The sequence below is a fragment of the Leuresthes tenuis genome, unplaced genomic scaffold (assembly GCF_036924035.1).
Source record: "Leuresthes tenuis unplaced genomic scaffold, fLeuTen1.0.hap1 SCAF_1, whole genome shotgun sequence".
In the NCBI taxonomy this organism is placed as follows: Eukaryota; Metazoa; Chordata; class Actinopteri; order Atheriniformes; family Atherinopsidae; genus Leuresthes; species Leuresthes tenuis.
In genome coordinates, this window is record NW_027325355.1 from 8,815,409 (window position 1) to 8,841,437 (window position 26,029).

The 26,029-nt window shown below is 46.2% G+C and overlaps 2 protein-coding genes, 29 non-coding genes and 36 pseudogenes across 31 annotated transcripts in view; 1 reads left to right on the forward strand and 66 right to left on the reverse strand.

The window, feature by feature from the left end:
- The window catches only part of LOC140291438 (uncharacterized), an 873,052-nt gene that overhangs the window by 250,451 nt on the left and 596,572 nt on the right, over positions 1-26,029 (reverse strand). The window lies entirely within an intron of this gene.
- LOC140291873 (NLR family CARD domain-containing protein 3-like) overlaps positions 1-26,029 on the forward strand; it is a 323,587-nt gene that overhangs the window by 77,425 nt on the left and 220,133 nt on the right. The window lies entirely within an intron of this gene.
- On the reverse strand, positions 219-337 carry LOC140296469 (5S ribosomal RNA). Its single transcript, XR_011912966.1, has one exon. It is a non-coding gene; the product is annotated as a 5S ribosomal RNA (ribosomal RNA).
- Positions 607-725, reverse strand: LOC140271323 (5S ribosomal RNA; annotated as a pseudogene).
- LOC140300161 (5S ribosomal RNA) lies at positions 995-1,113 on the reverse strand. Its single transcript, XR_011914805.1, has one exon. It is a non-coding gene; the product is annotated as a 5S ribosomal RNA (ribosomal RNA).
- On the reverse strand, positions 1,383-1,501 carry LOC140300282 (5S ribosomal RNA). The gene has a single exon (XR_011914817.1). It is a non-coding gene; the product is annotated as a 5S ribosomal RNA (ribosomal RNA).
- Positions 1,771-1,889, reverse strand: LOC140298610 (5S ribosomal RNA). The gene has a single exon (XR_011914241.1). It is a non-coding gene; the product is annotated as a 5S ribosomal RNA (ribosomal RNA).
- LOC140295785 (5S ribosomal RNA) lies at positions 2,159-2,277 on the reverse strand (annotated as a pseudogene).
- LOC140294494 (5S ribosomal RNA) lies at positions 2,547-2,665 on the reverse strand. The gene has a single exon (XR_011912789.1). It is a non-coding gene; the product is annotated as a 5S ribosomal RNA (ribosomal RNA).
- LOC140291632 (5S ribosomal RNA) lies at positions 2,935-3,053 on the reverse strand (annotated as a pseudogene).
- Positions 3,323-3,441, reverse strand: LOC140291450 (5S ribosomal RNA). The gene has a single exon (XR_011912454.1). It is a non-coding gene; the product is annotated as a 5S ribosomal RNA (ribosomal RNA).
- Positions 3,711-3,829, reverse strand: LOC140298475 (5S ribosomal RNA). Its single transcript, XR_011914119.1, has one exon. It is a non-coding gene; the product is annotated as a 5S ribosomal RNA (ribosomal RNA).
- On the reverse strand, positions 4,099-4,217 carry LOC140299741 (5S ribosomal RNA; annotated as a pseudogene).
- On the reverse strand, positions 4,487-4,605 carry LOC140291462 (5S ribosomal RNA). Its single transcript, XR_011912455.1, has one exon. It is a non-coding gene; the product is annotated as a 5S ribosomal RNA (ribosomal RNA).
- LOC140267440 (5S ribosomal RNA) lies at positions 4,875-4,993 on the reverse strand (annotated as a pseudogene).
- Positions 5,263-5,381, reverse strand: LOC140289401 (5S ribosomal RNA). The gene has a single exon (XR_011912252.1). It is a non-coding gene; the product is annotated as a 5S ribosomal RNA (ribosomal RNA).
- Positions 5,651-5,769, reverse strand: LOC140299143 (5S ribosomal RNA; annotated as a pseudogene).
- On the reverse strand, positions 6,039-6,157 carry LOC140280201 (5S ribosomal RNA). Its single transcript, XR_011909392.1, has one exon. It is a non-coding gene; the product is annotated as a 5S ribosomal RNA (ribosomal RNA).
- On the reverse strand, positions 6,427-6,545 carry LOC140300481 (5S ribosomal RNA). The gene has a single exon (XR_011914835.1). It is a non-coding gene; the product is annotated as a 5S ribosomal RNA (ribosomal RNA).
- Positions 6,815-6,933, reverse strand: LOC140298612 (5S ribosomal RNA). The gene has a single exon (XR_011914242.1). It is a non-coding gene; the product is annotated as a 5S ribosomal RNA (ribosomal RNA).
- On the reverse strand, positions 7,203-7,321 carry LOC140295786 (5S ribosomal RNA; annotated as a pseudogene).
- LOC140294506 (5S ribosomal RNA) lies at positions 7,591-7,709 on the reverse strand. Its single transcript, XR_011912790.1, has one exon. It is a non-coding gene; the product is annotated as a 5S ribosomal RNA (ribosomal RNA).
- On the reverse strand, positions 7,979-8,097 carry LOC140291633 (5S ribosomal RNA; annotated as a pseudogene).
- On the reverse strand, positions 8,367-8,485 carry LOC140281745 (5S ribosomal RNA; annotated as a pseudogene).
- On the reverse strand, positions 8,755-8,873 carry LOC140267447 (5S ribosomal RNA; annotated as a pseudogene).
- On the reverse strand, positions 9,143-9,261 carry LOC140289412 (5S ribosomal RNA). Its single transcript, XR_011912253.1, has one exon. It is a non-coding gene; the product is annotated as a 5S ribosomal RNA (ribosomal RNA).
- LOC140299154 (5S ribosomal RNA) lies at positions 9,531-9,649 on the reverse strand (annotated as a pseudogene).
- On the reverse strand, positions 9,919-10,037 carry LOC140280268 (5S ribosomal RNA). The gene has a single exon (XR_011909396.1). It is a non-coding gene; the product is annotated as a 5S ribosomal RNA (ribosomal RNA).
- On the reverse strand, positions 10,307-10,425 carry LOC140291927 (5S ribosomal RNA). The gene has a single exon (XR_011912499.1). It is a non-coding gene; the product is annotated as a 5S ribosomal RNA (ribosomal RNA).
- Positions 10,695-10,813, reverse strand: LOC140316209 (5S ribosomal RNA; annotated as a pseudogene).
- LOC140299931 (5S ribosomal RNA) lies at positions 11,076-11,194 on the reverse strand (annotated as a pseudogene).
- LOC140279562 (5S ribosomal RNA) lies at positions 11,464-11,582 on the reverse strand (annotated as a pseudogene).
- Positions 11,852-11,970, reverse strand: LOC140298688 (5S ribosomal RNA). The gene has a single exon (XR_011914311.1). It is a non-coding gene; the product is annotated as a 5S ribosomal RNA (ribosomal RNA).
- LOC140297456 (5S ribosomal RNA) lies at positions 12,239-12,357 on the reverse strand. Its single transcript, XR_011913189.1, has one exon. It is a non-coding gene; the product is annotated as a 5S ribosomal RNA (ribosomal RNA).
- Positions 12,626-12,744, reverse strand: LOC140297457 (5S ribosomal RNA). The gene has a single exon (XR_011913190.1). It is a non-coding gene; the product is annotated as a 5S ribosomal RNA (ribosomal RNA).
- Positions 13,014-13,132, reverse strand: LOC140316867 (5S ribosomal RNA; annotated as a pseudogene).
- LOC140291067 (5S ribosomal RNA) lies at positions 13,401-13,519 on the reverse strand (annotated as a pseudogene).
- On the reverse strand, positions 13,789-13,907 carry LOC140293312 (5S ribosomal RNA). The gene has a single exon (XR_011912660.1). It is a non-coding gene; the product is annotated as a 5S ribosomal RNA (ribosomal RNA).
- On the reverse strand, positions 14,177-14,295 carry LOC140276564 (5S ribosomal RNA; annotated as a pseudogene).
- LOC140282468 (5S ribosomal RNA) lies at positions 14,558-14,676 on the reverse strand (annotated as a pseudogene).
- LOC140298130 (5S ribosomal RNA) lies at positions 14,946-15,064 on the reverse strand. The gene has a single exon (XR_011913805.1). It is a non-coding gene; the product is annotated as a 5S ribosomal RNA (ribosomal RNA).
- LOC140314187 (5S ribosomal RNA) lies at positions 15,334-15,452 on the reverse strand (annotated as a pseudogene).
- LOC140300037 (5S ribosomal RNA) lies at positions 15,722-15,840 on the reverse strand (annotated as a pseudogene).
- Positions 16,110-16,228, reverse strand: LOC140297536 (5S ribosomal RNA). The gene has a single exon (XR_011913262.1). It is a non-coding gene; the product is annotated as a 5S ribosomal RNA (ribosomal RNA).
- Positions 16,498-16,616, reverse strand: LOC140300819 (5S ribosomal RNA; annotated as a pseudogene).
- LOC140299963 (5S ribosomal RNA) lies at positions 16,879-16,997 on the reverse strand (annotated as a pseudogene).
- Positions 17,267-17,385, reverse strand: LOC140298088 (5S ribosomal RNA). Its single transcript, XR_011913767.1, has one exon. It is a non-coding gene; the product is annotated as a 5S ribosomal RNA (ribosomal RNA).
- On the reverse strand, positions 17,655-17,773 carry LOC140316847 (5S ribosomal RNA; annotated as a pseudogene).
- On the reverse strand, positions 18,043-18,161 carry LOC140298722 (5S ribosomal RNA; annotated as a pseudogene).
- On the reverse strand, positions 18,431-18,549 carry LOC140284924 (5S ribosomal RNA; annotated as a pseudogene).
- LOC140287699 (5S ribosomal RNA) lies at positions 19,207-19,325 on the reverse strand (annotated as a pseudogene).
- On the reverse strand, positions 19,593-19,711 carry LOC140300736 (5S ribosomal RNA; annotated as a pseudogene).
- LOC140280312 (5S ribosomal RNA) lies at positions 19,981-20,099 on the reverse strand (annotated as a pseudogene).
- Positions 20,369-20,487, reverse strand: LOC140293664 (5S ribosomal RNA; annotated as a pseudogene).
- Positions 20,757-20,875, reverse strand: LOC140300084 (5S ribosomal RNA; annotated as a pseudogene).
- Positions 21,145-21,263, reverse strand: LOC140294851 (5S ribosomal RNA). The gene has a single exon (XR_011912814.1). It is a non-coding gene; the product is annotated as a 5S ribosomal RNA (ribosomal RNA).
- Positions 21,920-22,038, reverse strand: LOC140293665 (5S ribosomal RNA; annotated as a pseudogene).
- On the reverse strand, positions 22,308-22,426 carry LOC140297819 (5S ribosomal RNA). Its single transcript, XR_011913520.1, has one exon. It is a non-coding gene; the product is annotated as a 5S ribosomal RNA (ribosomal RNA).
- On the reverse strand, positions 22,696-22,814 carry LOC140281107 (5S ribosomal RNA; annotated as a pseudogene).
- On the reverse strand, positions 23,084-23,202 carry LOC140312397 (5S ribosomal RNA; annotated as a pseudogene).
- LOC140292384 (5S ribosomal RNA) lies at positions 23,472-23,590 on the reverse strand (annotated as a pseudogene).
- LOC140305425 (5S ribosomal RNA) lies at positions 23,860-23,978 on the reverse strand (annotated as a pseudogene).
- LOC140308443 (5S ribosomal RNA) lies at positions 24,248-24,366 on the reverse strand. The gene has a single exon (XR_011916345.1). It is a non-coding gene; the product is annotated as a 5S ribosomal RNA (ribosomal RNA).
- Positions 24,636-24,754, reverse strand: LOC140291237 (5S ribosomal RNA). The gene has a single exon (XR_011912433.1). It is a non-coding gene; the product is annotated as a 5S ribosomal RNA (ribosomal RNA).
- On the reverse strand, positions 25,024-25,142 carry LOC140297613 (5S ribosomal RNA). Its single transcript, XR_011913333.1, has one exon. It is a non-coding gene; the product is annotated as a 5S ribosomal RNA (ribosomal RNA).
- On the reverse strand, positions 25,412-25,530 carry LOC140292872 (5S ribosomal RNA). Its single transcript, XR_011912616.1, has one exon. It is a non-coding gene; the product is annotated as a 5S ribosomal RNA (ribosomal RNA).
- On the reverse strand, positions 25,800-25,918 carry LOC140294665 (5S ribosomal RNA; annotated as a pseudogene).

The window sequence follows — 26,029 nt, forward strand, 5'->3', positions numbered from 1 at the left end:
ACTCTATGTAACCAGATAATTGCCGAGAAAGGCTGATATGTAGTGGGCACATCTTCATCCCTGATGTGATTATTACCTGCAGTTGAAACTGAGACTCTCAGATCACTTCGTGTCTGCCAACAAAGCAGCAGCAGCTGAAGATGACCAACTTCCTCATGTGTCACAGGGTGATCAGACGTTGCAACAAAAGACATGCAGGTGGTAGAGAGAAGAGAAAAAGCTTAAAGCACCTGGTATTCCCAAGCGGTCTCCCATCCAAGTACTAACCAGGCCCAACCCTGCTTGGCTTCCGAGATCAGACGAGGTCGGGCATGTTCAGGGTGGTGTGGCCGTAAGCAACAATGTCTGTCACAAATGTGCATTATAGAGGTACTGGAATCATACGGTTACTCTATGTAACCAGATAATTGCTGAGAAAGGCTGATGCGTATTAGGCACATCTTCTTCCCTGTCGTGATTATTCTCTCCAGCGGAAACTGAGACTCTCAGATCACTTCGTGTCTGCCGACAAAGCAGCAGCAGCTGAAGATGACCAACTTCCTCATGTGTCACAGGGTGATCAGACGTTGCAACAAAAGACATGCAGGTGGTAGAGAGAAGAGAAATAGCTTACAGCACTTGGTATTCCCAAGTAGTCTCCCATCCAAGTACTAACCAGGCCCAACCCTGCTTGGCTTCCGAGATCAGACGAAGTCGGGCATATTCAGGGTGTTGTGGCCGTAAGCAACAATATCTGTGAACAATGTGCATTATATCGGTACTGGAATCATACAGTTCCTCTATGTAACCAGATAATTGCCGAGAAAGAATGAAATGTAGTGGGCACATCTTAATCCCTGATGTGATTATTACCTGCAGTTGAAACTGAGACTCTCAGATCACTTCGTGTCTGCCAACAAAGCAGCAGCAGCTGAAGATGACCAACTTCCTCATGTGTCACAGGGTGATCAGACGTTGCAACAAAAGACATGCAGGTGGTAGAGAGAAGAGAAAAAGCTTACAGCACCTGGTATTCCCAAGCGGTCTCCCATCCAAGTACTAACCAGGCCCAACCCTGCTTGGCTTCCGAGATCAGACGAGGTCGAGCATGTTCAGGGTGGTGTGGCCGTAAGCAACAATGTCTGTGACAAATGTGCATTATATCGGTACTGGAATCATACAGTTCCTCTATGTAACCAGATGATTGCCGAGAAAGGCTAACTTGTAGTGGGCACATCTTCTTCCCTGTCGTGATTATTATCTGCAGTTGAAACTGAGACTCTCAGATCACTTCGTGTCTGCCAACAAAGCAGCAGCAGCTGAAGATGACCAACTTCCTCATGTGTCACAGGGTGATCAGACGTTGCAACAAAAGACATGCAGGTGGTAGAGAGAAGAGAAAAAGCTTACAGCACCTGGTATTCCCAAGCGGTCTCCCATCCAAGTACTAACCAGGCCCAACCCTGCTTGGCTTCCGAGATCAGACGAGGTCGAGCATGTTCAGGGTGGTGTGGCCGTAAGCAACAATGTCTGTGACAAATGTGCATTATATCGGTACTGGAATCATACAGTTCCTCTATGTAACCAGATAATTGCAGAGAAAGGCTAACTTGTAGTGGGCACATCTTCTTCCCTGACGTGATTATTACCTGCAGTTGAATCTGAGACTCTCAGATCAATTTGTGTCTGCCAACAAAGCAGCAGCAGCTGAAGATGACCAACTTCCTCATGTGTCACAGGGTGATCAGACGTTGCAACAAAAGACATGCAGGTGGTAGAGAGAAGAGAAAAAGCTTTCAGCACCTGGTATTCCCAAGCGGTCTCCCATCCAAGTACTAACCAGGCCCAACCCTGCTTGGCTTCCGAGATCAGACGAGGTCGGGCATATTCAGGGTGGTGTGGCCGTAAGGATCAATATCTGTGAACAATGTGCATTATATCGGTACTGGAATCATACAGTTCCTCTATGTAACCAGATGATTGCCGAGAAAGGCTTACTTGTAGTGGGCACATCTTCTTCCCTGTCGTGATTATTATCTGCAGTTGAAACTGAGAATCTCAGATCACTTCGTGTCTGCCAACATAGCAGCAGCAGCTGAAGATGACCAACTTCCTCATGTGTCACATGGTGATCAGACGTTGCAACAAAAGACATGCAGGTGGTAGAGAGAAGAGAAAAAGCTTACAACACCTGGTATTCATAAGCAGTCTCCCATCCAAGTACTAACAAGGCCCAACCCTGCTTGGGTTCCGAGATCAGACTAGGTCAGGTATATTCAGGGTGGTGTGGCCATAAGCAACAATATCTGTGAACAATGTGCATTATATAGGTACTGGAATCATACAGTTCCTCTATGTAACCAGATGATTGCCGAGAAAGGCTGATATGTAGTGGGCACATCTTCATCCCTGATGTGATTATTACCTGCAGTTGAAACTGAGACTCTCAGATCACTTCGTGTCTGCCAACAAAGCAGCAGCAGCTGAAGATGACCAACTTCCTCATGTGTCACAGGGTGATCAGACGTTGCAACAAAAGACATGCAGGTGGTAGAGAGAAGAGAAAAAGCTTACAGCACCTGGTATTCCCAAGCGGTCTCCCATCCAAGTACTAACCAGGCCCAACCCTGCTTGGCTTCCGAGATCAGACGAAGTCGAGCATGTTCAGGGTGGTGTGGCCGTAAGCAACAATGTCTGTGACAAATGTGCATTATATCGGTACTGGAATCATACAGTTCCTCTATGTAACCAGATGATTGCCGAGAAAGGCTAACTTGTAGTGGGCACATCTTCTTCCCTGTCGTGATTATTATCTGCAGTTGAAACTGAGAATCTCAGATCACTTCGTGTCTGCCAACATAGCAGCAGCAGCTGAAGATGACCAACTTCCTCATGTGTCACAGGGTGATCAGACGTTGCAACAAAAGACATGCAGGTGGTAGAGAGAAGAGAAAAAGCTTACAGCACCTGGTATTCATAAGCAGTCTCCCATCCAAGTACTAACAAGGCCCAACCCTGCTTGAGTTCCGAGATCAGACTAGGTCAGGTATATTCAGGGTGGTGTGGCCGTAAGCAACAATATCTGTGAACAATGTGCATTATATCGGTACTGGAATCATACAGTTCCTCTATGTAACCAGATGATTGCCGAGAAAGGCTGATATGTAGTGGGCACATCTTCATCCCTGATGTGATTATTACCTGCAGTTGAAACTGAGACTCTCAGATCACTTCGTGTCTGCCAACAAAGCAGCAGCAGCTGAAGATGACCAACTTCCTCATGTGTCACAGGGTGATCAGACGTTGCAACAAAAGACATGCAGGTGCTAGAGAGAAGAGAAAAAGCTTACAGCACCTGGTATTCCCAAGCGGTCTCCCATCCAAGTACTAACCAGGCCCAACCCTTCTTGGCTTCCGAGATCAGACGAGGTCGGGCATGTTCAGGGTGGTGTGGCCGTAAGCAACAATGTCTGTGACAAATATGCATTATATCGGTACTGGAATCATACAGTTCCTCTATGTAACCAGATGATTGACCAGAAAGGCTAACTTGTAGTGGGCACATCTTCTTCCCTGTCGTGATTATTATCTGCAGTTGAAACTGAGAATCTCAGATCACTTCGTGTCTGCCAACATAGCAGCAGCAGCTGAAGATGACCAACTTCCTCATGTGTCACAGGGTGATCAGACGTTGCAACAAAAGACATGCAGGTGGTAGAGAGAAGACAAAAAGCTTACAGCACCTGGTATTCATAAGCAGTCTCCCATCCAAGTACTAACCAGGCCCAACCCTGCTTGGCTTCCGAGATCAGACGAGGTCGGGCATGTTCAGGGTGGTGTGGCCGTAAGCAACAATGTCTGTGACAAATGTGCATTATATCGGTACTGGAATCATACAGTTCCTCTATGTAACCAGATTATTGCCGAGAAAGGCTAACTTGTAGTGGGCACATCTTCATCCCTGAAGTGATTATTACCTGCAGTTGAAACTGAGACTCTCAGATCACTTCGTGTCTGCCAACAAAGCAGCAGCAGCTGAAGATGACCAACTTCCTCATGTGTCACAGGGTGATCAGACGTTGCAACAAAAGACATGCAGGTGGTAGAGAGAAGAGAAAAAGCTTACAGCACCTGGTATTCCCAAGCAGTCTCCCATCCAAGTACTAACCAGGCCCAAACCTGCTTGGCTTCCGAGATCAGACAAGGTCGGGCATGTTCAGGGTGGTGTGGCCGTAAGCAACAATATCTGTGAACAATGTGCATTATATAGGTACTGGAATCATATTGTTACTCTATGTAACCAGATAATTGCTGAGAAAGGCTGATGCGTATTAGGCACATCTTCTTCCCTGACGTGATTATTACCTGCAGTTGAACCTGAGACTCTCAGATCACTTCGTGTCTGCCAACAAAGCAGCAGCAGCTGAAGATGACCAACTTCCTCATGTTTCACAGGGTGATCAGACGTTGCAACAAAAGACATGCAGGTGCTAGAGAGAAGAGAAAAAGCTTACAGCACCTGGTATTCCCAAGCGGTCTCCCATCCAAGTACTAACCAGGCCCAACCCTTCTTGGCTTCCGAGATCAGACGAGGTCGGGCATGTTCAGGGTGGTGTGGCCGTAAGCAACAATGTCTGTGACAAATATGCATTATATCGGTACTGGAAACATACAGTTCCTCTATGTAACCAGATGATTGACCAGAAAGGCTAACTTGTAGTGGGCACATCTTCTTCCCTGTCGTGATTATTATCTGCAGTTGAAACTGAGAATCTCAGATCACTTCGTGTCTGCCAACAAAGCAGCAGCAGCTGAAGATGACCAACTTCCTCATGTGTCACAGGGTGATCAGACGTTGCAACAAAAGAAATGCAGGTGGTAGAGAGAAGAGAAAAAGCTTACAGCACCTGGTATTCCCAAGTAGTCTCCCATCCAAGTACTAACCAGGTCCAACCCTGCTTGGCTTCTGAGATCAGACGAGGTTGGGCATGTTCAGGGTGGTGTGGCCGTAAGCAAAAATATCTGTGAACAATGTGCATTATATAGGTACTGGAATCATACGGTTCCTCTATGTAACCAGATAATTGCCGAGAAAGGCTGATGCGTATTGGGCACATCTTCTTCCCTGTCGTGATTATTCTCTCCAGCGGAAACTGAGAATCTCAGATCACTTCGTGTCTGCCAACAAAGCAGCAGCAGCTGAAGATGACCAACTTCCTCATGTGTCACAGGGTGATCAGACGTTGCAACAAAAGACATGCAGGTGGTAGAGAGAAGACAAAAAGCTTACAGCACCTGGTATTCCCAAGCGGTCTCCCATCCAAGTACTAACCAGGCCCAACCCTGCTTGGGTTCCGAGATCAGACGAGGTCAGGTATATTCAGGGTGGTGTGGCCGTAAGCAACAATATCTGTGAACAATGTGCATTATATAGGTACTGGAATCATACGGTTACACTATGTAACCAGATAATTGCCAAGAAAGGCTGATATGTATTGGGCACATCTTCATCCCTGATGTGATTATTACCTGCAGTTGAAACTGAGACTCTCAGATCACTTCGTGTCTGCCAACAAAGCAGCAGCAGCTGAAGATGACCAACTTCCACATTTGTCACAGGGTGATCAGACGTTGCAATAAAAGACATGCAGGTGGTAGAGAGAAGAGAAAAAGCTTACAGCACCTGGTATTCCCAAGTAGTCCCCCATCCAAGTACTAACCAGGCCCAACCCTGCTTGGCTTCTGAGATCAGATGAGGTTGGGCATGTTCAGGGTGGTGTGGCCGTAAGCAAAAATATCTGTGAACAATGTGCATTATATAGGTACTGGAATCATACGGTTACTCTATGTAACCAGATAATTGCCGAGAAAGGCTGATGCGTATTGGGCACATCTTCTTCCCTGTCGTGATTATTCTCTCCAGCGGAAACTGAGACTCTCAGATCACTTCGTGTCTGCCAACAAAGCAGCAGCAGCTGAAGATGACCAACTTCCTCATGTGTCACAGGGTGATCAGACGTTGCATCAAAAGACATGCATGTGGTAGAGAGAAGAGAAAAAGCTTACAGCACCTGGTATTCCCAAGTAGTCCCCCATCCAAGTACTAACCAGGCCCAACCCTGCTTGGCTTCCGAGATCAGACGAGGTCGGGCATGTTCAGGGTGGTTTGGCCGTAAGCGACAATGTCTGTGACAAATGTGAATTATATAGGTACTGGAATCATACAGTTCCTCTATGTAACCAGATAATTGCCAAGAAAGGCTGATATGTAGTGGGCATATCTTCATCCTTGATGTGATTACTACCTGTAGTTGAAACTGAGACTCTCAGATCACTTCGTGTCTGCCAACAAAGCAGCAGCAGCTGAAGATGACCAACTTCCTCATGTGTCACAGGGTGATCAGACGTTGCAACAAAAGACATGCATGTGGTAGAGAGAAGAGAAAAAGCTTACAGCACCTGGTATTCCCAAGCGGTCTCCCATCCAAGTACTAACCAGGCCCAACCCTGCTTGGCTTCCGAGATCAGACGAGGTCAGGCATTTTCAGGGTGGTGTGGCCGTAAGCAACAATGTCTGTGACAAATGTGCATTATATCGGTACTGGAATCATACAGTTCCTCTATGTAACCAGATAATTGCAGAGAAAGGCTAACTTGTAGTGGGCACATCTTCTTCCCTGACGTGATTATTACCTGCAGTTGAATCTGAGACTCTCAGATCAATTTGTGTCTGCCAACAAAGCAGCAGCAGCTGAAGATGACCAACTTCCTCATGTGTCACAGGGTGATCAGACGTTGCAACAAAAGACATGCAGGTGGTAGAGAGAAGAGAAAAAGCTTTCAGCACCTGGTATTCCCAAGCGGTCTCCCATCCAAGTACTAACCAGGCCCAACCCTGCTTGGCTTCCGAGATCAGACGAGGTCGGGCATATTCAGGGTGGTGTGGCCGTAAGGATCAATATCTGTGAACAATGTGCATTATATCGGTACTGGAATCATACAGTTCCTCTATGTAACCAGATGATTGCCGAGAAAGGCTTACTTGTAGTGGGCACATCTTCTTCCCTGTCGTGATTATTATCTGCAGTTGAAACTGAGAATCTCAGATCACTTCGTGTCTGCCAACATAGCAGCAGCAGCTGAAGATGACCAACTTCCTCATGTGTCACATGGTGATCAGACGTTGCAACAAAAGACATGCAGGTGGTAGAGAGAAGAGAAAAAGCTTACAACACCTGGTATTCATAAGCAGTCTCCCATCCAAGTACTAACAAGGCCCAACCCTGCTTGGGTTCCGAGATCAGACTAGGTCAGGTATATTCAGGGTGGTGTGGCCATAAGCAACAATATCTGTGAACAATGTGCATTATATAGGTACTGGAATCATACAGTTCCTCTATGTAACCAGATGATTGCCGAGAAAGGCTGATATGTAGTGGGCACATCTTCATCCCTGATGTGATTATTACCTGCAGTTGAAACTGAGACTCTCAGATCACTTCGTGTCTGCCAACAAAGCAGCAGCAGCTGAAGATGACCAACTTCCTCATGTGTCACAGGGTGATCAGACGTTGCAACAAAAGACATGCAGGTGGTAGAGAGAAGAGAAAAAGCTTACAGCACCTGGTATTCCCAAGCGGTCTCCCATCCAAGTACTAACCAGGCCCAACCCTGCTTGGCTTCCGAGATCAGACGAAGTCGAGCATGTTCAGGGTGGTGTGGCCGTAAGCAACAATGTCTGTGACAAATGTGCATTATATCGGTACTGGAATCATACAGTTCCTCTATGTAACCAGATGATTGCCGAGAAAGGCTAACTTGTAGTGGGCACATCTTCTTCCCTGTCGTGATTATTATCTGCAGTTGAAACTGAGAATCTCAGATCACTTCGTGTCTGCCAACATAGCAGCAGCAGCTGAAGATGACCAACTTCCTCATGTGTCACATGGTGATCAGACGTTGCAACAAAAGACATGCAGGTGGTAGAGAGAAGAGAAAAAGCTTACAGCACCTGGTATTCATAAGCAGTCTCCCATCCAAGTACTAACAAGGCCCAACCCTGCTTGAGTTCCGAGATCAGACTAGGTCAGGTATATTCAGGGTGGTGTGGCCGTAAGCAACAATATCTGTGAACAATGTGCATTATATCGGTACTGGAATCATACAGTTCCTCTATGTAACCAGATGATTGCCGAGAAAGGCTGATATGTAGTGGGCACATCTTCATCCCTGATGTGATTATTACCTGCAGTTGAAACTGAGACTCTCAGATCACTTCGTGTCTGCCAACAAAGCAGCAGCAGCTGAAGATGACCAACTTCCTCATGTGTCACATGGTGATCAGACGTTGCAACAAAAGACATGCAGGTGGTAGAGAGAAGAGAAAAAGCTTACAGCACCTGGTATTCATAAGCAGTCTCCCATCCAAGTACTAACCAGGCCCTACCCTGCTTGGGTTCCGAGATCAGACTAGGTCAGGTATATTCAGGGTGGTGTGGCCGTAAGCAACAATATCTGTGAACAATGTGCATTATATAGGTACTGGAATCATACGGTTACACTATGTAACCAGATAATTGCCGAGAAAGGCTGATATGTAGTGGGCACATCTTCATCCCTGATGTGATTATTACCTGCAGTTGAAAGTGAGACTCTCAGATCACTTCGTGTCTGCCAACAAAGCAGCAGCAGCTGAAGATGACAAACTTCCACATTTGTCACAGGGTGATCAGACGTTGCAACAAAAGAAATGCAGGTGGTAGAGAGAAGAGAAAAAGCTTACAGCACCTGGTATTCCCAAGTAGTCTCCCATCCAAGTACTAACCAGGTCCAACCCTGCTTGGCTTCTGAGATCAGACGAGGTTGGGCATGTTCAGGGTGGTGTGGCCGTAAGCAAAAATATCTGTGAACAATGTGCATTATATAGGTACTGGAATCATACGGTTCCTCTATGTAACCAGATAATTGCCGAGAAAGGCTGATGCGTATTGGGCACATCTTCTTCCCTGTCGTGATTATTCTCTCCAGCGGAAACTGAGAATCTCAGATCACTTCGTGTCTGCCAACAAAGCAGCAGCAGCTGAAGATGACCAACTTCCTCATGTGTCACAGGGTGATCAGACGTTGCAACAAAAGACATGCAGGTGGTAGAGAGAAGACAAAAAGCTTACAGCACCTGGTATTCCCAAGCGGTCTCCCATCCAAGTACTAACCAGGCCCAACCCTGCTTGGGTTCCGAGATCAGACGAGGTCAGGTATATTCAGGGTGGTGTGGCCGTAAGCAACAATATCTGTGAACAATGTGCATTATATAGGTACTGGAATCATACGGTTACACTATGTAACCAGATAATTGCCAAGAAAGGCTGATATGTATTGGGCACATCTTCATCCCTGATGTGATTATTACCTGCAGTTGAAACTGAGACTCTCAGATCACTTCGTGTCTGCCAACAAAGCAGCAGCAGCTGAAGATGACCAACTTCCACATTTGTCACAGGGTGATCAGACGTTGCAATAAAAGACATGCAGGTGGTAGAGAGAAGAGAAAAAGCTTACAGCACCTGGTATTCCCAAGTAGTCCCCCATCCAAGTACTAACCAGGCCCAACCCTGCTTGGCTTCTGAGATCAGATGAGGTTGGGCATGTTCAGGGTGGTGTGGCCGTAAGCAAAAATATCTGTGAACAATGTGCATTATATAGGTACTGGAATCATACGGTTACTCTATGTAACCAGATAATTGCCGAGAAAGGCTGATGCGTATTGGGCACATCTTCTTCCCTGTCGTGATTATTCTCTCCAGCGGAAACTGAGACTCTCAGATCACTTCGTGTCTGCCAACAAAGCAGCAGCAGCTGAAGATGACCAACTTCCTCATGTGTCACAGGGTGATCAGACGTTGCATCAAAAGACATGCATGTGGTAGAGAGAAGAGAAAAAGCTTACAGCACCTGGTATTCCCAAGTAGTCCCCCATCCAAGTACTAACCAGGCCCAACCCTGCTTGGCTTCCGAGATCAGACGAGGTCGGGCATGTTCAGGGTGGTTTGGCCGTAAGCGACAATGTCTGTGACAAATGTGAATTATATAGGTACTGGAATCATACAGTTCCTCTATGTAACCAGATAATTGCCAAGAAAGGCTGATATGTAGTGGGCATATTTTCATCCTTGATGTGATTACTACCTGTAGTTGAAACTGAGACTCTCAGATCACTTCGTGTCTGCCAACAAAGCAGCAGCAGCTGAAGATGACCAACTTCCTCATGTGTCACAGGGTGATCAGACGTTGCAACAAAAGACATGCATGTGGTAGAGAGAAGAGAAAGAGCTTACAGCACCTGGTATTCCCAAGCAGTCTCCCATCCAAGTACTAACCAGGCCCAACCCTGCTTGGCTTCCGAGATCAGACGAGGTCAGGCATTTTCAGGGTGGTGTGGCCGTAAGCAACAATGTCTGTGACAAATGTGCATTATATCGGTACTGGAATCATACAGTTCCTCTATGTAACCAGATGATTGCCGAGAAAGGCTAACTTGTAGTGGGCACATCTTCTTCCCTGTCGTGATTATTATCTGCAGTTGAAACTGAGAATCTCAGATCACTTCGTGTCTGCCAACATAGCAGCAGCAGCTGAAGATGACCAACTTCCTCATGTGTCACATGGTGATCAGACATTGCAACAAAAGACATGCAGGTGGTAGAGAGAAGAGAAAAAGCTTACAGCACGTGGTATTCCCAAGCAGTCTCCCATCCAAGTACTAACCAGGCCCAACCCTGCTTGGCTTCCGAGATCAGACAAGGTCGGGCAAATTCAGGGTGGTGTGGCCGTAAGCAACAATGTCTGTCACAAATGTGCATTATATAGGTACTGGAATCATACGGTTACTCTATGTAACCAGATAATTGCCGAGAAAGGCTGATATGTAGTGGGCACATCTTCATTCCTGATGTGATTATTACCTGCAGTTGAAACTGAGACTCTCAGATAACTTCGTGTCTGCCAACAAAGCAGCAGCAGCTGAAGATGACCAACTTCCTCATGTGTCACAGGGTGATCAGACGTTGAGACAAAAGACATGCGTGTGGTAGAGAAAAAGCTTACAGCACCTGGTATTCCCAAGCGGTCTCCCATCCAAGTAATAACCAGGCCCAACCCTGCTTGGCTTCCGAGATCAGACGAGGTCGGGCATATTCAGGGTGGTGTGGCTTTAAGCAACAATGTCTGTCACAAATGTGCATTATATAGGTACTGGAATCATACGGTTACTCTATGTAACCAGATAATTGCCGAGAAAGGCTGATATGTAGTGGGCACATCTTCATTCCTGATGTGATTATTACCTGCAGTTGAAACTGAGACTCTCAGATCACTTCGTGTCTGCCAACAAAGCAGCAGCAGCTGAAGATGACCAACTTCCTCATGTGTCACAGGGTGATCAGACGTTGCAACAAAAGACATGTAGGTGGTAGAGAGAAGAGAAAAAGCTTACAGCACCTGGTATTCCCAAGTAGTCTCCCATCCAAGTACTAACCAGGCCCAACCCTGCTTGGCTTCCGAGATCAGACGAGGTTGGGCATGTTCAGGGTGTTGTGGCCGTAAGTAACAATATCTGTGAACAATGTGCATTATATAGGTACTGGAATCATACGGTTCCTCTATGTAACCAGATCATTGCCGAGAAAGGCTAACTTGCAGTGGGCACATCTTCATCCCTGATGTGATTATTATCTGTAGTTGAAACTGAGAATCTCAGATCACTTCGTGTCTGCCAACAAAGCAGCAGCAGCTGAAGATGACCAACTTCCTCATGTGTCACAGGGTGATCAGATGTTGCAACAAAAGACATGCAGGTGCTAGAGAGAAGAGAAAAAGCTTACAGCACCTGGTATTCCCAAGTAGTCTCCCACCGAAGTACTAACCAGGCCCAACCCTGCTTGGCTTCCGAGATCAGACGAGGTCGGGCATGTTTAGGGTGGTTTGGCCGTAAGCGACAATGTCTATCACAAATGTGCATTATATAGGTACTGGAATCATACGGTTACACTATGTAACCAGATAATTGCCAAGAAAGGCTGATATGTAGTGGGCATATCTTCATCCTTGATGTGATTACTACCTGTAGTTGAAACTGAGACTCTCAGATCACTTTTGTCTGCCAACATAGCAGCAGCAGCTGAAGATGACCAACTTCCTCATGTGTCACAGGGTGATCAGACGTTGCAACAAAAGACATGCAGGTGGTAGAGAGAAGAGAAAAAGCTTACAGCACCTGGTATTCCCAAGCGGTCTCCCATCCAAGTACTAACCAGGCCCAACCCTGCTTGGCTTCCGAGATCAGACGAGGTCGGGTTTATTCAGGGTTGTGTGGCCGTAAGCAACAATATCTGTGAACAATGTGCATTATATAGGTACTGGAATCATACAGTTCCTCTATGTAACCAGATAATTGCTGAGAAAGGCTGATGTGTAGTGGGCACATCTTCATCCCTGATGTGATTATTACCTGCAGTTGAAACTGAGACTCTCAGATCACTTTTGTCTGCCAACATAGCAGCAGCAGCTGAAGATGACCAACTTCCTCATGTGTCACAGGGTGATCAGACGTTGCAACAAAAGACATGCAGGTGGTAGAGAGAAGAGAAAAAGCTTACAGCACCTGGTATTCCCAAGCGGTCTCCCATCCAAGTACTAACCAGGCCCAACCCTGCTTGGCTTCCGAGATCAGACGAGGTCGGGTTTATTCAGGGTTGTGTGGCCGTAAGCAACAATATCTGTGAACAATGTGCATTATATAGGTACTGGAATCATACGGTTACACTATGTAACCAGATAATTGCCGAGAAAGGCTGATATGTAGTGGGCACATCTTCATCCCTGATGTGATTATTACCTGCAGTTGAAACTGAGACTCTCAGATCACTTCGTGTCTGCCAACAAAGCAGCAGCAGCTGAAGATGACCAACTTCCTCATGTGTCACAGGGTGATCAGACGTTGCAACAAAAGACATGTAGGTGGTAGAGAGAAGAGAAAAAGCTTACAGCACCTGGTATTCCCAAGCGGTCTCCCATCCAAGTACTAACCAGGCCCATCCCTGCTCTGCTTCCGAGATCAGACGAGGTCGGGCATATTCAGGGTTGTGTGGCTGCAAGCAACAATGTCTGTCACAAATGTGCATTATATAGGTACTGGAATCATACGGTTACTCTATGTAACCAGATAATTGCCGAGAAAGGCTTATATGTAGTGGGCACATCTTCATCCCTGATGTGATTATTACCTGCAGTTGAAACTGAGACTCTCAGATCACTTCGTGTCCGCCAAAAAGCAGCAGCAGCTGAAGATGACCAACTTCCTCATGTGTCACAGGGTGATCAGACGTTGCAACAAAAGACATGTTGGTGGTAGAGAGAAGAGAAAAAGCTTACAACAGCTGGTATTCCAAAGTAGTCTCCCATCCAAGTACTAACCAGGCCCAACCCTGCTTGGCTTCCGAGATCAGACGAGGTTGGGCATGTTCAGGGTGGTGTGGCCGTAAGCAACAATATCTGTGAACAATGTGCATTATATAGGTACTGGAATCATACAGTTCGTCTATGTAACCAGATAATTGCCGAGAAAGGCTAACCTGCAGTGGGCAAATCTTCATCCCTGATGTGATTATTATCTGTAGTTGAAACTGAGAATCTCAGATCACTTTGTGTCTGCCAACAAAGCAGCAGCAGCTGAAGATGACCAACTTCCTCATGTGTCACAGGGTGATCAGATGTTGCAACAAAAGACATGCATGTGGTAGAGAGAAGAGAAAAAGCTTACAGCACCTGGTATTCCCAAGCGGTCTCCCATCCAAGTAATAACCAGGCCCAACCCTGCTTGGCTTCCGAGATCAGACGAGGTCGGGCATATTCAGGGTGGTGTGGCTGTAAGCAACAATGTCTGTCACAAATGTGCATTATATAGGTACTGGAATCATACGGTTACACTATGTAACCAGATAATTGCCGAGAAAGGCTGATATGTAGTGGGCACATCTTCATCCCTGATGTGATTATTACCTGCAGTTGAAACTGAGACTCTCAGATCACTTCGTGTCTGCCAACAAAGCAGCAGCAGCTGAAGATGACCAACTTCCTCATGTGTCACAGGGTGATCAGACGTTGCAACAAAAGACATGCAGGTGGTAGAGAGAAGAGAAATAGCTTACAGCACCTGGTATTCCCAAGCGGTCTCCCATCCAAGTACTAAGCAGGCCTAACCCTCCTTGGTTTCCGAGATCAGACGAGGTCGGGCATGTTCAGGGTGGTGTGGCCGTAAGTAACAATGTCTATCACAAATGTGCATTATATAGGTACTGGAATCATACAGTTCCTCTATGTAACCAGATAATTGCTGAGAAAGGCTGATGCGTAGTGGGCAAATCTTCATCCCTGATGTGATTATTACCTGCAGTTGAAACTGAGACTCTCAGATCACTTCGTGTCTGCCAACAAAGCAGCAGCAGCTGAAGATGACCAACTTCCTCATGTGTCACAGGGTGATCAGACGTTGCAATAAAAGACATGCAGGTGGTAGAGAAAAAGCTTACAGCACCTGGTATTCCAAAGCAGTCTCCCATCCAAGTACTAACCAGGCCCAACCTTGCTTGGCTTCCGAGATCAGACGAGGTTGGGCAAATTCAGGGTGGTGTGGCTGTAAGCAACAATGTCTGTCACAAATGTGCATTATATAGGTACTGGAATCATACGGTTACTCTATGTAACCAGATAATTGCCGAGAAAGGCTGATATGTAGTGGGCACATCTTCTTCCCTGATGTGAATATTACCTGCAGTTGAAACTGAGACTCTCCGATCACTTCGTGTCTGCCAACAATCCAGCAGCTGCTAAAGATGACCAACTTCCTCTTGTGTCACAGGGTGATCAGACGTTGCAACAAAAGACATGCATGTGGTAGAGAGAAGAGAAAAAGCTTACAGCACCTGGTATTCCCAAGCGGTCTCCCATCGAAGTACTAACCAGGTCCAATCCTGCTTGGCTTCCGAGATCAGACGAGGTCGGGCATATTCAGGGTGGTGTGGCCGTAAGCAACAATGGCTGTGACAAATGTGCATTATATCGGTACTGGAATCATACAGTTCCTCTATGTAACCAGATAATTGCCGAGAAAGGCTAACTTGTAGTGGGCACATCTTCTTCCCTGACGTGATTATTATCTGCAGTTGAAACTGACACTCTCAGATCACTTCGTGTCTGCCAACATAGCAGCAGCAGCTGAAGATGACCAACTTACTCATGTGTCACAGGGTGATCAGACGTTGCAACAAAAGACATGCATGTGGTAGAGAGAAGAGAAAAAGCTTACAGCACCTGGCATTCCCAAGCGGTCTCCCATCCAAGTAATAACCAGGCCCAACCCTGCTTGGCTTCCGAGATTAGACGAGGTCAGGCATATTCAGGGTGGTGTGGCTGTAAGCAACAATGTCTGTCACAAATGTGCATTATATAGGTACTGGAATCATACGGTTCCTCTATGTAACCAGATAATTGCCGAGAAAGGCTGATATGTAGTGGGCACATCTTCATCCCTGATGTGATTATTACCTGCAGTTGAAATTGAGACTCTCAGATCACTTCGTGTCTGCCAACAAAGCAGCAGCAGCTGAAGATGACCAACTTCCTCATGTGTCACAGGGTGATCAGACGTTGCAACAAAAGACATGCAGGTGGTAGAGAGAAGAGAAATAGCTTACAGCACCTGGTATTCCCAAGCGGTCTCCCATCCAAGTACTAACTAGGCCCAACCCTGCTTGGCTTCCAAGATCAGAAGAGGTCTGGTATTTTCAGGGTGGTGTGGCCGTAAGCAACAATGTCTGTAACAAATGTGCATTATATAGGTACTGGAATCATACAGTTCCTCTATGTAACCAGATAATTGCCGAGAAAGGCTGATGCGTATAGGGCACATCTTCTTCCCTGTCGTGATTATTCTCTCCAGCGGAAACTGAGACTCTCAGATCACTTCGTGTCTGCCAACAAAGCAGCAGCAGCTGAAGATGACCAACTTCCTCATGTGTCACAGGGTGATCAGACGTTGCAACAAAAGACATGTAGATGGTAGAGAGAAGAAAAAAAGCTTACAGCTCCTGGTATTCCCAAGTAGTCTCCCATCCAAGTACTAACCAGGACCAACCCTGCTTGGCTTCCGAGATCAGACGAGGTCGGGCATGTTCAGGGTGGTGTGGCCGTAAGCAACAATGTCTGTGACAAATGTGCATTATATAGGTACTGGAATCATACGGTTACACTATGTAACCAGATAATTGCCAAGAAAGGCTGATATGTAGTGGGCCCATCTTCATCCCTGATGTGATTATTACCTGCAGTTGAAACTGAGACTCTCAGATCACTTCGTGTCTGCCAACAAAGCAGCAGCAGCTGAAGATGACCAACTTCCTCATGTGTCACAGGGTGATCAGACGTTGCAACAAAAGACATGCAGGTGGTAGAGAGAAGAGAACTAGCTTACAGCACCTGGTATTCCCAAGCGGTCTCCCATCCAAGTACTAAGCAGGCCTAACCCTGCTTGGTTTCCGAGATCAGACGAGGTCGGGCATGTTCAGGGTGGTGTGGCTGTAAGTAACAATGTCTATCACAAATGTACATTATATAGGTACTGGAATCATACGGTTACTCTATGTAACCAGATAGTTGCTGAGAAAGGCTGATATGTAGTGGGCACATCTTCATCCCTGATGTGATTATTACCTGCAGTTGAAACTGAGACTCTCAGATCACTTCGTGTCTGCCAACAAAGCAGCAGCAGCTGAAGATGACCAACTTCCTCATGTGTCACAGGGTGATCAGACGTTGCAACAAAAGACATGCAGGTGGTAGAGAAAAAGCTTACAGCACCTGGTATGCCAAAGCAGTCTCCCATCCAAGTACTAACCAGGCCCAACCCTGCTTGGCTTCCGAGATCAGACGAGGTCGGGCATATTCAGGGTGGTGTGGCCGTAAGCAACAATATCTGTGAACAATGTGCATTATATAGGTACTGGAATCATACGGTTACTCTATGTAACCAGATAATTGCAGAGAAAGGCTGATATGTAGTGGGCACATCTTCTTCCCTGATGTGAATATTACCTGCAGTTGAAACTGAGACTCTCCGATCACTTCGTGTCTGCCAACAAAGCAGTAGCTGCTGAAGATGACCAACTTCCTCATGTGTCACAGGGTGATCAGACGTTGCAACAAAAGACATGCATGTGGTAGAGAGAAGAGAAAAAGCATACAGCACCGGGTATTCCCAAGCGGTCTCCCATCGAAGTACTAACCAGGTCCAACCCTGCTTGGCTTCCGAGATCAGACGAGGTCGGGCATATTCAGGGTGGTGTGGCCGTAAGCAACAATGTCTGTGACAAATGTGCATTATATCGGTACTGGAATCATACAGTTCCTCTATGTAACCAGATAATTGCCGAGAAAGGCTAACTTGTAGTGAAGACATCTTCTTCCCTGACGTGATTATTATCTGCAGTTGAAACTGAGACTCTCAGATCACTTCGTGTCTGCCAACAAAGCAGCAGCAGCTGAAGATGACCAACTTCCTCATGTGTCACAGGGTGATCAGACGTTGCAACAAAAAACATGCAGGGGGTAGTGAGAAGAGAAAAAGCTTACAGCACCTGGTATTCCCAAGCAGTCTCCCATCCAAGTACTAACCAGGCCCAACCCTGCTTGGCTTTCAAGATTAGACGAGGTCGGGCATATTCAGGGTGGTGTGGCCGTAAGCAACAATGTCTTTGACAAATGTGCATTATATAAGTACTGGAATCATACAGTTCCTCTATGTAACCAGATAATTGCCGAGAACGGCTGATGCGTATTGGGCACATCTTCTTCCCTGTCGTGATTATACTCTCCAGCGGAAACTGAGACTCTCAGATCACTTCGTGTCTGCCAACATAGCAGCAGCAGCTGAAGATGACCAACTTCCTCATGTGTCACATGGTGATCAGACGTTGCAACAAAAGACATGCAGGTGGTAGAGAGAAGAGAAAAAGCTTACAGCACCTGGTATTCATAAGCAGTCTCCCATCCAAGTACTAACCAGGCCCAACCCTGCTTGGGTTCCGAGATCAGACGAGGTCAGGTATATTCAGGGTGGTGTGGCCGTAAGCAACAACATCTGTGAACAATGTGCATTATATAGGTACTGGAATCATACGGTTACACTATGTAACCAGATAATTGCCGAGAAAGGCTGATATGTAGTGGGCACATCTTCATCCCTGATGTGATTATTACCTGCAGTTGAAACTGAGACTCTCAGATCACTTCGTGTCTGCCAACATAGCAGCAGCAGCTGAAGATGACCAACTTCCTCATGTGTCACAGGGTGATCAGACGTTGCAACAAAAGACATGCAGGTGGTAGAGAGAAGAGAAAAAGCTTACAGCACCTGGTATTCCCAGACAGTCTACCATCCAAGTACTAACATGGCCCAAACCCGCTTGGCTTCCGAGATCAGACGAGGTCGGGCATGTTCAGGGTGGTGTGGCCGTAAGCAACAATGTGTCTGACAAATGTGCATTATATAAGTACAGGAATCATACGGTTCCTCTATGCAACCAGATAATTGCCGAGAAAGGCTGATGTGTAGCGGGCAAATCATCTTCTCTGATGTGATCATTCTCTGCAACTGAAACTGAGACTCTCAGATCACTTCATGTCTGCCAACAAAGCAGCAGCAGCTGAAGATGGCCAACTTCCTCATGTGTCACAGGGTGATCAGACGTTGCAACAAAAGACATGCAGGTGGTAGAGAGAAGAGAAAAAGCTTAAGGTACCTGGTATTCCCAAGCGGTCTCCCATTCAAGTACTAACCAGGTACAACCGTGCTTGGCGTCCGAGATCAGTCGAGGTTGGGCTTATTCAGAGTGGTGTGGCCGTAAGCAACAATGTCTCTGACAAATGTGCATTATATAAGTACTGGAATCATACGGTTCCTCTATGCAACCAGATAATTGCCGAGAAAGGCTGATGTGTAGCGGGCAAATCATCTTCTCTGATGTGATCATTCTCTGCAACTGAAACTGAGACTCTCAGATCACTTCATGTCTGCCAACAAAGCAGCAGCAGCTGAAGATGACCACCTTCCTCATGTGTCACAGGGTGATCAGACGTTGCAACAAAAGACATGCAGGTGCTAGAGAGAAGAGAAAAAGCTTACAGCACCTGGTATTCCCAAGAGGTCTTCCATCCAAGTACTAAGGAGGCTCAACCCTGCTTGGCTTCCGAGATCAGACGAGGTCGGGCATGTTCAGGGTGGTGTGGCCGTAAGCAACAATGTGTCTGACAAATGTGCATTATATAAGTACAGGAATCATACGGTTCCTCTATGTAACCAGATAATTGCAGAGAAAGGCTGACGTGTTATGGGCACATCTTCTTCCCTGATGTGATTATTCTCTGCAGCTGAAACTGAGACTCTCAGATCATTTCGTGTGTGCCAACAAAGCAGCAGCAGCTGAAGATGACCAACTTCCTCATGTGTCACAGGGTGATCAGACGTTAAAACAAAACACATGCAGGTGTTAGAGAGGAGAAAAAGCTTACAGCACCTGGTATTCCCAAGCGGTCTCCCATCCAAGTACTAACCAGGCCCAACCCTAATTGGCTTCCGAGATTAGACGAGGTCGGGCATGTTCAGGGTGGTGTGGCCGTAAGCAACAATGTCTGTCACAAATGTGCATTATATAGGTACTGGAATCATACAGTTCCTCGATGTAACCAGATAATTGCCGAGAAAGAATGATGCGTAGTGGGCACATCTTCTTCCCTGTCGTGATTATTCTCTACAGCGGAAACTGAGACTCTCACATCACTTCGTGTCTGCCAACAAAGCAGCAGCAGCTGAAGATGACCAACTTCCTCATGTGTCACAGGTTGATCAGACGTTTCAACAAAAGACATGCAGGTGGTAGAGAGAAGAGAAAAACCTTACAGCACCTGGTATTCCCAAGCAGTCTCCCATTCAAGTACTAACCAGGCCCAAACCTGCTTGGCTTCCGAGATCAGACAAGGTCGGGCGTAATCAGGGTGGTTTGGCCGTAAGCAACAATATCTGTGAACAATGTGCATTATATAAGTACTGGAATCATACGGTTACTCTATGTAACCAGATAATTGCCGAGAAAGGCTGATATGTAGTGGGCACATCTTCATCCCTGATGTGATTATTACCTGCAGTTGAAACTGAGACTCTCAGATCACTTCGTGTCTGCCAACAAAGCAGCAGCAGCTGAAGATGACCAACTTACTCATGTGTCACAGGGTGATCAGACGTTGCAACAAAAGACATGCAGGTGGTAGAGAGAGGAGAAAAAGCTTACAGCACCTGGTATTCCCAAGCGGTCTCCCATCCAAGTACTAACCACGACCAAACATGCTTGGCTTCCGAGATAAGACGAGGTCAGGTATATTCAGGGTGGTATGGCCGTAAGCAACAATAACTGTGACAAATGTGCATTATATAGGTACTGGAATCATACAGTTCCTCGATGTAACCAGATAATTGCCGAGAAAGGCTAACTTGTAGTGGGCACATCTTCATCCCTGATGTGATTATTACCTGCAGTTGAAACTGAGACTCTAAGATCACTTCGTGTCTGCCAACAAAGCAGCAGCAGCTGAAGATGACCAACTTCCTCACGTGTCACAGGGTGATCAGACGTTGCAACAAAAGACATGCAGGTGTTAGAGAGAAGAGAAAAAGCTTACAGCACGTGGTATTCCCAAGCAGTCTCCCATCCAAGTACTAACCAGGACCAACCCTGCTTGGCTTCCGAGATCAGACGAGGTCGGGTATATTCAGGGTGGTGTGGCCGTAAGCAACAATATCTGTGAACAATGTGCATTATATAGGTACTGGAATCATACGGTTACACTATGTAACCAGATAATTGCCGAGAAAGGCTGATATGTAGTGGGCACATCTTCATCCCTGATGTGATTATTACCTGCAGTTGAAACTGAGACTCTCAGATCACTTCGTGTCTGCCAACAAAGCAGCAGCAGCTGAAGATGACCAACTTCCTCATGTGTCACAGGGTGATCAGACGTTGCAACAAAAGACATGCATGTGGTAGAGAGAAGAGAAAAAGCTTACAGCACCTGGTATTCCCAAGCAGTCTCCCATCCAAGTACTAACCAGGCCCAACCCTGCTTGGCTTCCGAGATCAGACGAGGTCGGGTATATTCAGGGTGGTGTGGCCGTAAAAAACAATATCTTTGAACAATGTGCATTATATAGGTACTGGAATCATACAGTTCCTCTATGTAATCAGATAATTGCAGAGAAAGGCTAACTTGTAGTGGGCACATCTTCTTCCCTGACGTGATTATTATCTGCAGTTGAAACTTAGAATCTCAGATCACTTTGTGTCTGCCAAAAAGCAGCAACAGCTGAAGATGACCAACTTCCTCATGTGTCACAGGGTGATCAGACCTTGCAACAAAAGACATGTAGGTGGTAGAGAGAAGAGAAAAAGCTTACAAAAGCTGGTATTCCCAAGTAGTCTCCCATCCAAGTACTAACCAGGCCCAACCCTGCTTGGCTTCTGAGATCAGACAAGGTTGGGCATGTTCAGGGTGGTGTGGCTGTAAGTAACAATATCTGTGAACAATGTGCATTATATAGGTACTGGAATCATATGGTTACTCTATGTAACCAGATAATTGCAGAGAAAGAATTATATGTAGTGGGCACATCTTAATCCCTGATGTGATTATTACCTGCAGTTGAAACTGAGACTCTCAGATCACTTCGTGTCTGCCAACAAAGCAGCAGCAGCTGAAGATGACCAACTTCCTCATGTGTCACAGGGTGATCAGATGTTGCAACAAAAGACATGCAGGTGGTAGAGAGAAGAGAAAAAGCTTACAGCACCTGGTATTCCCAAGCGGTCTCCCATCCAAGTACTAACCACGACCAAACATGCTTGGCTTCCGAGATAAGACGAGGTCAGGTATATTCAGGGTGGTATGGCCGTAAGCAACAATAACTGTGACAAATGTGCATTATATAGGTACTGGAATCATACAGTTCCTCTATGTAACCATATAATTGCAGAGAAAGGCTAACTTGTAGTGGGCACATCTTCATCCCTGATGTGATTATTATCTGTAGTTGAAAAAGAGAATCTCAGATCACTTCGTGTCTGCCAACAAAGAAGCAGCAGCTGAAGATGACCAATTTCCTCATGTGTCACAGGGTGATCAGACGTTGCAACAAAAGACATGCATGTGGTAGAGAGAAGAGAAAAAGCTTACAGCACCTGGTATTCCCAAGCGGTCTCCCATCCAAGTACTAAATAGGCCCAACCCTGCTTGGCTTCCGAGATCAGACGAGGTCGGGCATATTCAGGGTGGTGTGGCTGTAAGCAACAATGTCTGTCACAAATGTGCATTATATAGGTACTGGAATCATACGGTTACTCTATGTAACCAGATAATTGCCGAGAAAGGCTGATATGTAGTGGGCACATCTTCTTCCCTGATGTGATTATTACCTGCAGTTGAAACTGAGACTCTCAGATCACTTCGTGTCTGCCAACAAAGCAGCAGCAGCTGAAGATGACCAACTTCCTCATGTGTCACAGGGTGATCAGACGTTGCAACAAAAGACATGTAGATGGTAGAGAGAAGAAAAAAAGCTTACAGCACCTGGTATTCCCAAGTAGTCTACCATCCAAGTACTAACCAGGACCAACCCTGCTTGGCTTCCGAGATCAGACGAGGTTGGGCATGTTCAAGGTGGTGTGGCCGTAAGCAACAATGTCTGTGACAAATGTGCATTATATAGGTACTGGAATCATACGGTTACACAATGTAACCAGATAATTGCCAAGAAAGGCTGATATGTAGTGGGCACATCTTCATCCCTGATGTGATTATTACCTGCAGTTGAAACTGAGACTCTCAGATCACTTCGTGTCTGCCAACAAAGCAGCAGCAGCTGAAGATGACCAACTTCCTCATGTGTCACAGGGTGATCAGACGTTGCAACAAAAGACATGCAGGTGGTAGAGAGAAGAGAAATAGCTTACAGCACCTGGTATTCCCAAGCGGTCTCCCATCCAAGTACTAACTAGGCCCAACCCTGCTTGGCTTCCAAGATCAGACAAGGTCTGGTATATTCAGGGTGGTGTGGCCGTAAGCAACAATGTCTGTAACAAATGTGCATTATATAGGTACTGGAATCATACGGTTCCTCTATGTAACCAGATAATTGCCGAGAAAGGCTGATGCGTATTGGGCACATCTTCTTCCCTGTCGTGATTATTCTCTCCAGCGGAAACTGAGACTCTCAGATCACTTCGTGTCTGCCAACAAAGCAGCAGCAGCTGAAGATGACCAACTTCCTCATGTGTCACAGGGTGATCAGACGTTGCAACAAAAGACATGCAGGGGGTAGAGAGAAGAGAAAAAGCTTACAACAGCTGGTATTCCCAAGTAGTCTCCCATCCAAGTAATAACCAGGCCCAACCCTGCTTGGCTTCCGAGATCAGACGAGGTTGGGCATGTTCAGGGTGGTGTGGCCGTAAGCAACAATATCTGTGAACAATGTGCATTATATAGGTACTGGAATCATACGGTTCCTCTATGTAACCAGATAATTGCCGAGAAAGGCTAACTTGTAGTGGGCACATCTTCATCGCTAATGTGATTATTATCTGTAGTTGAAAAAGAGAATCTCAGATCACTTCGTGTCTGCCAACAAAGCAGCAGCAGCTGAAGATGACCAACTTCCTCATGTGTCACAGGGTGATCAGACGTTGCAACAAAAGACATGCATGTGGTAGAGAGAAGAGAATAAGCTTACAGCACCTGGTATTCCCAAGCGGTCTCCCATCCAAGTAATAACCAGGCCCAACCTTGCTTGGCTTCCGATATCAGACGAGGTCGGGCATATTCAGGGTGGTGTGGCTGTAAGCATCAATATCTGTCACAAATGTGCATTATATAGGTACTGGAATCATACGGTTACACTATGTGACCAGATAATTGCCGAGAAAGGCTGATATGTAGTGGGCACATCTTCATCCCTGATGTGATTATTACCTGCAGTTGAAACTGAGACTCTCAGATCACTTCGTGTCTGCCAACAAAGCAGCAGCAGCTGAAGATGACCAACTTCCTCATGTGTCACAGGGTGATCAGACGTTGCAACAAAAGACATGTAGGTGGTAGAGAGAAGAGAAAAAGCTTACAGCACCTGGTATTCCCAAGTAGTCTCCCATCCAAGTACTAACCAGGCCCAACCCTGCTTGGCTTCCGAGATCAGACGAGGTCGGGCATGTTCAGGGTGGTGTGGCCGTAAGCAACAATGTCTGTGAAAAATGTGCATTATATCGGTACTGGAATCATACAGTTCCTCTATGTAATCAGATAATTACCGAGAAAGGCTAACTTGTAGTGGGCACATCTTCATCCCTGATGTGATTATTATCTGTAGTTGAAACTGAGAATCTCAGATCACTTTGTGTCTTCCAACAAAGCAGCAGCAGCTGAAGATGACCAACTTCCTCATGTGTCACAGGGTGATCAGATGTTGCAACAAAAGACATGCATGTGGTAGAGAGAAGAGAAAAAGCTTACAGCACCTGGTATTCCCAAGCGGTCTCCCATCCAAGTAATAACCAGGCCCAACCCTGCTTGGCTTCCGAGATCAGACGAGGTCGGGCATATTCAGGGTGGTGTGGCCGTAAGCGACAATATCTGTGAACAATGTGCATTATATAGGTACTGGAATCATACGGTTACACTATGTAACCAGATAATTGCCGAGAAAGGCTGATATGTAGTGGGCACATCTTCATCCCTGATGTGATTATTACCTGCAGTTGAAACTGAGACTCTCAGATCACTTCGTGTCTGCCAACAAAGCAGCAGCAGCTGAAGATGACCAACTTCCTCATGTGTCACAGGGTGATCAGACGTTGCAACAAAAGACATGCAGGTGGTAGAGAGAAGAGAAAAAGCTTACAGCACCTGGTATTCCAAAGCAGTCTCCCATCCAAGTACTAACCAGGCCCAACCCTGCTTGGCTTCCGAGATCAGACGAGGTCGGGCATATTCAGGGTGGTGTGGCTGTAAGCAACAATGTCTCTCACAAATGTGCATTATATAGGTACTGGAATCATACGGTTACTCTATGTAACCAGATAATTGCCGAGAAAGGCTGATATGTAGTGGGCACATCTTCATCCCTGATGTGATTATTACCTGCAGTTGAAACTGAGACTCTCAGATCACTTCGTGTCTGCCAACAAAGCAGCAGCAGCTGAAGATGACCAACTTACTCATGTGTCACAGGGTGATCAGACGTTGCAACAAAAGACATGCATGTGGTAGAGAGAAGAGAATAAGCTTACAGCACCTGGTATTCCCAAGCGGTCTCCCATCCAAGTAATAACCAGGCCCAACCCTGCTTGGCTTCCGAGATCAGACGAGGTCGGGCATGTTCAGGGTGGTGTGGCCGTAAGCAACAATGTCTGTGACAAATGTGCATTATATCGGTACTGGAATCATACAGTTCCTCTATGTAATCAGATAATTGCCGAGAAAGGCTAACTTGTAGTGGGCACATCTTCTTCCCTGACGTGATTATTATCTGCAGTTGAAACTTAGAATCTCAGATCACTTCGTGTCTGCCAACAAAGCAGCAGCAGCTGAAGATGACCAACTTCCTCATGTGTCACAGGGTGATCAGACGTTGCAACAAAAGACATTTAGGTGGTAGAGAGAAGAGAAAAAGCTTACAACAGCTAGTATTCCCAAGTAGTCTCCCATCCAAGTAATAACCAGGCCCAACCCTGCTTGGCTTCCGAGATCAGACGAGGTTGGGCATGTTCAGGGTGGTGTGGCCGTAAGCAACAATATCTGTGAACAATGTGCATTATATAGGTACTGGAATCATACGGTTCCTCTATGTAACCATATAATTGCCGAGAAAGGCTAACTTGTAGTGGGCACATCTTCATCC